Consider the following 4,810-nt stretch of genomic DNA (forward strand, 5'->3'; position numbering starts at 1 on the left):
GGGGCCCCGCCCCTGGCCTTCCCCCCGCCGGGGGGGGGGGGGGGGGGGGCAGAAGGAAAAAATTCTTCAGCCAGAACTGGGTGCTGGAGGGCATTATCAAGCGCTACCTGAAGAGCAAGGCAGCCACCCGCTACTGCCAGCTGTGTGAGAAGAGCCACAAGGATGTGACAGTCATGTACAAGCAGTACGACGTCTTTTACTGTGAACCGTGCCGGCTGCGCTGCAACCCACCACCCCAGGGACTGCTGGCATCTCCCCGCAAGATCTCCACCTGCACCGACCATGAGCTGAAGAACCACAGCATGTACTGTGTCCAGTGCAAAATGTCAGTCTTCGTGGTCTCTGGTACCGGGGGCCCTGAGGTTTCTAGTTACACCTCTGCGCAGCACCGTTCTGTTTACTGTGATGTTGCTTCACCCCTGCCATATGCCATGTAGCGTGACTGCGGGGTCACATCATCCTCTGAAGGGTGGAGAGTGAAATTGCATGGCAGGGGCGGGATGAATAGGGGGCAAGACATGGCGGGAAGGGATGAGGAGTGCATAAGAAAATGTTTGCCCAGTGTCCATCCAATATTAAAGACGGCCCTGCCTAGTTATGCTATTTTTTTATCACATTAGTTCTGCTAAACCTTAAACTTCTAAAGTTCAGTTTCAACACCGGACATATCCCCCCGAATCCTCCACCAGTCCCTCCCCACTAGGGGATGGATGTAGTAATAATTTGGGAATTTTGTTATAAAGCTCCCACACAACATCTTAGAGATTGGCTGCTTCACTCACTTATACACCGAACAGTCTCATTCCATTGAGGGAGGCCATTGAGTTCCACACAGGTAATATTGGCGGATGATGGGCGATATCCGGGCTCACATGTCACCGTTACCACAGCACCAATGCCAAAGTATTCTGTATCATTACTTGTGATGGACCAGTTGCTCGCTGATGGTTTCTCACACTGCCCTGAAATACAACACACAAGATAGTTAAACAAGGCTTCTGGTCCAAAGAGCAAGCACAAGAAATATCCCCCTGAATCCTCCACCAGTCCCTCCCCACTAGGGGATGGATGTAGTAATAATTTGGGAATTTTGTTATAAAGCTCCCACACAACATCTCTTAGAGATTGGCTGCTTTACAGCTTTATAGAGCAAGCACACAAAATATGTTTTAAAAACAAAGATAATGAAAATGAGTAAATTCAATTGATCAACATGACTATTTCCTTCTCTTGTAATGGGAGAGCTGGTGTGCTGAGCTCAGTGTTGATAACAGACAGTTGCAGTATTAATTTCCATATAACTAAGGAGCTATTACAATGACATGAAAGAAAACTTCAGGCTAATTGACATTTTACAGCACTTTACATGTTATAATAGTTTGGGAATTCTGTTATAAAGCTCCCACACAACATCTGTAGGTAAGAGATCGGCGGCTTCACTCACTTATACACTCAACAGTCTCATTCCATTGAGGGAGGCCATTGAGTTCCACACAGGTGATATTGGCGGATGATGGGCGATATCCGGGCTCACATGTCACTGTTACCACATCGCCAATGTCAAAGTATTCTGTATTATCACTTGTGATGGACAAATAGCTTGCTGCTGGTTTCTCACACTGCCCTGGAATACATCAAACACGATAGTTAAACAAGGCTTCTGGTCTAAAGAACAAGCATATGAAATATGTTTTAAAAACAAAGATTACGAAAATGAGTAAATTCAACTGATTACCATGTTTATTTCCTTCTCTTGTAATGGGAGAGCTGTACCTGAGACCTTCACAATGTTTGTGTCAATGCTAAACCCCTTGTAATGCATCATTAGGTGCAAGAAAAGAGCTCATGCAGAAACAGAGCACTTAAAGCTCAGATTAAAGAAGGCTTGTCTTGTATTATTTTTCACAGCTCAGTCACCTAGCTCTCACAGTGTGTGTTGATTTTTATTCCATGCCTCTGTGTGAAGTAGAAGCTGAGATACAGACTTTGACAGCTCGCTTCTCTTCATTACTCACAATCTGCAAAGGAGACACCTCTTCAATGACAGCTCTTATCTCATTGTCCTGGCACTTCCCAGACACAAAACAAGGTTCCCCTCCCAGTTCTAGTCCTGCCCCCCCCCCCACATTCCTGTGACCTCAATTGTGTCTGGAAAGTACAGAGACAATGAAATAGGAGCTGTTAATCAAGAAGTGTCTCCTTTGTAGATCGTGGTCGGGAATGAAGAGCAGTGAGCTGTCAAAGTCTGTATCTCAGTTTCTACAATACAGAAGCACGAGATAAAAATGAATGCACACTGTGGGAGTTAGGTGAGCGAGCCGTGAGAGATAATACAAGGTTAGATTTCTTTAAACTAAAAGAGCAGGAAAAGGTTGGAGCTAAGCATTTTATCTGGCAGGTAAAAGAATATCTTTATGGCTTCCATAGTCATGCACTTAAATTGTTATAATATGCAGACATACCTTTCTGGGGTGACTATGTATGCTTCTGGGCAGAGCAGATATGTCAGCCCAGGATGAGCCTTTAAGGTCACCATGGAGGATGACCTGTCTCTTGTCTGAGCTCAGAATTGATAAGTGATGCACTCTTCGATTGGATGGAGCAAACTGGTGTAAATTGGTATAAAATGTCAATGAACACTTCATTTTCTTTCATGTAACTTTAACAGCACCTTTGTTATACGGACGTTAATACTGTCTGTTATCAGTACTGAGTTCAGGCAGGAGACACAACATGCTTACTGTCTGACACTCAGCCTGACATTCCTTCTCCGACAGGGAGAGAATACAAGTATATAATAAAAAAACAAAGTGAGGTTGCTCTTTTTTTATACCAATTCAAGAATGGTAATTCAGATTATAACAAATGCTCATGGTTTAGTTTAACGCATTCAGAGTCCAATGCCTTAAAACTTGCTACCAATTTTGTTGCTATATAGCTTTAGTTTTGCATTAGTAATCCACCTAAACTTAACAATAAAGTGGAAATAATCGAACGTTCGAAAATGAATGTCCCGTTTAAGATTTTTTTTTTCTATCCTAGAAGTTGGTAAAGGCAGAAGTGTTTTAAAGTGAAGTTCATGAAATGCAGACGTGTGTTTTAAAAAGCAGGAAATGGGCATCTGAGAGTTTTTAAGAAAAATGCAAATACAAACGCAGTAAACCTAAATACTGTGTTAAAAACGTCTGAAAAATGTTAAAACCTACTAAAGGATGAATATTGAAGGTACTAGGTCCTTCCTTGGGACATTCAACCATCTCTGTCTACAATCTCCACCTTAGCATGTTGTGTGTCATATAATCATTATGCAGATGGAACTATGATCCTCCCGCTCCATCCATCCTTGATAGAAAAGCCTACCAGACCTGACAACTCAACTGCGTGCAATGAGGAGCTGTCAAGGGTGCAAGCCAACACAATTGCTGTGAGGCATAGAGCCAGGGAGTGACTCAGTAGGACTTATTTTTCTTATGCTTACAACTACTACCCATATGTTTTCTTGGTTGGCCTACCAATGTTACTATCTGCCCCATCTTCAAGAAAAAGCCTTTATTAAACCAATGTCGGCACTCTGATTGTTTCCCAATGGGTCTGAGTAGACTAAGGCTGTCATTAAGCCCAGGTCTGACAGGGACAACTTTTCTAAATGTATCCTCAGCCTAGGGCACCAATCATTTCTCCTGATGGTGCAGCTAATAGATTAGAAGGCAAACATCACCAAGTGTAGCTGGAGGGATGACCTGAGCACAAGTGATCCTCACCCTGTGATTTTAAGTCATTTTAAACCACCATAAGCAGTAGGTTGGGGTTCTTCATTACACTGTGAAGCAAGAATCTAAAAATGGAAGTGTTGACTCGAACCGCACATACCACATCCACACTTTGGGATGTACTGGGTCAGGACAGAATGAAGGAAGTACAATGTCCCAGGATATAGTGAAAGGAAGAAACCACCTTTAGGAAGAAAGGAGTCTTTGAGCCTCAAGACAACCTTGTCTAGGTGTAGAACAAAAAAGGGTTATATACAAGAGAGGGCCACTAACTCAGAAACATGTCTCACCAAGGTGATGGCAATGAAAAAAGCAACTTTGTAGGTGACTGAAACTTTTAGGCCCCGTTCACATTGAGCGATCGCAAATCGCGCGATTTGCATTTTCCGCGATATCACGCAAATGCTTGCATCAAAAACCATTGAATCGCGGCAAAAGCCGCTCCAAAAAGGGTCCTGCTGTAGCGACACACGACCCGCGACAGCAGGACCCTTTGCCCCATTGCAAAGCATTGAAGAGCGATATCGCGCGGTAAATAGCCGTGATATCGCGGGAATTACCGCGCGATAAATCGCTCAACGTGAACGGGGCCTTAGAGATGTTCCTCTGTTGACAAAGTGTGGTTTTTGAAGTGTTGACAGAACCAGGCTGAGAGAAAGCAGTGGTCTCTGCAGTGGGTCTGATGTGCTCCCTACTGGGTCAGACCTGTAACTCTGCAATCAACAAAGGTCATGTTCAATGCTGATTAAAGCCCTGGCTCTGACTCAGCAGGGAGGTGATTAAGTCCATTTCTGTAGCCTGTTTGCAGAGGGCAGGCTTTTCTATTCAAGATGCTGCTGGTTTTTAACCACTTGCCCCCGCCGGCTGTACATAAATGGCCAGATGGGCACCTTCTAGATGCGGGTGGGCATTTTAATATGTCCTTGTGTCTGAGCTCACTCGTGCATGAGCGTTAAAATATGTAAACAGCCAGCGATGGCTGTTTATATACAGGCATTCTGGTGGCTGTAGAGCCGCCCGATCACTTGTATGTTGTGCCT

This window comes from Nanorana parkeri, unplaced genomic scaffold, assembly GCF_000935625.1.
Source record: "Nanorana parkeri isolate BGI_ZX_2015 unplaced genomic scaffold, ASM93562v1 scaffold1232, whole genome shotgun sequence".
Taxonomy (NCBI): Eukaryota; Metazoa; Chordata; class Amphibia; order Anura; family Dicroglossidae; genus Nanorana; species Nanorana parkeri.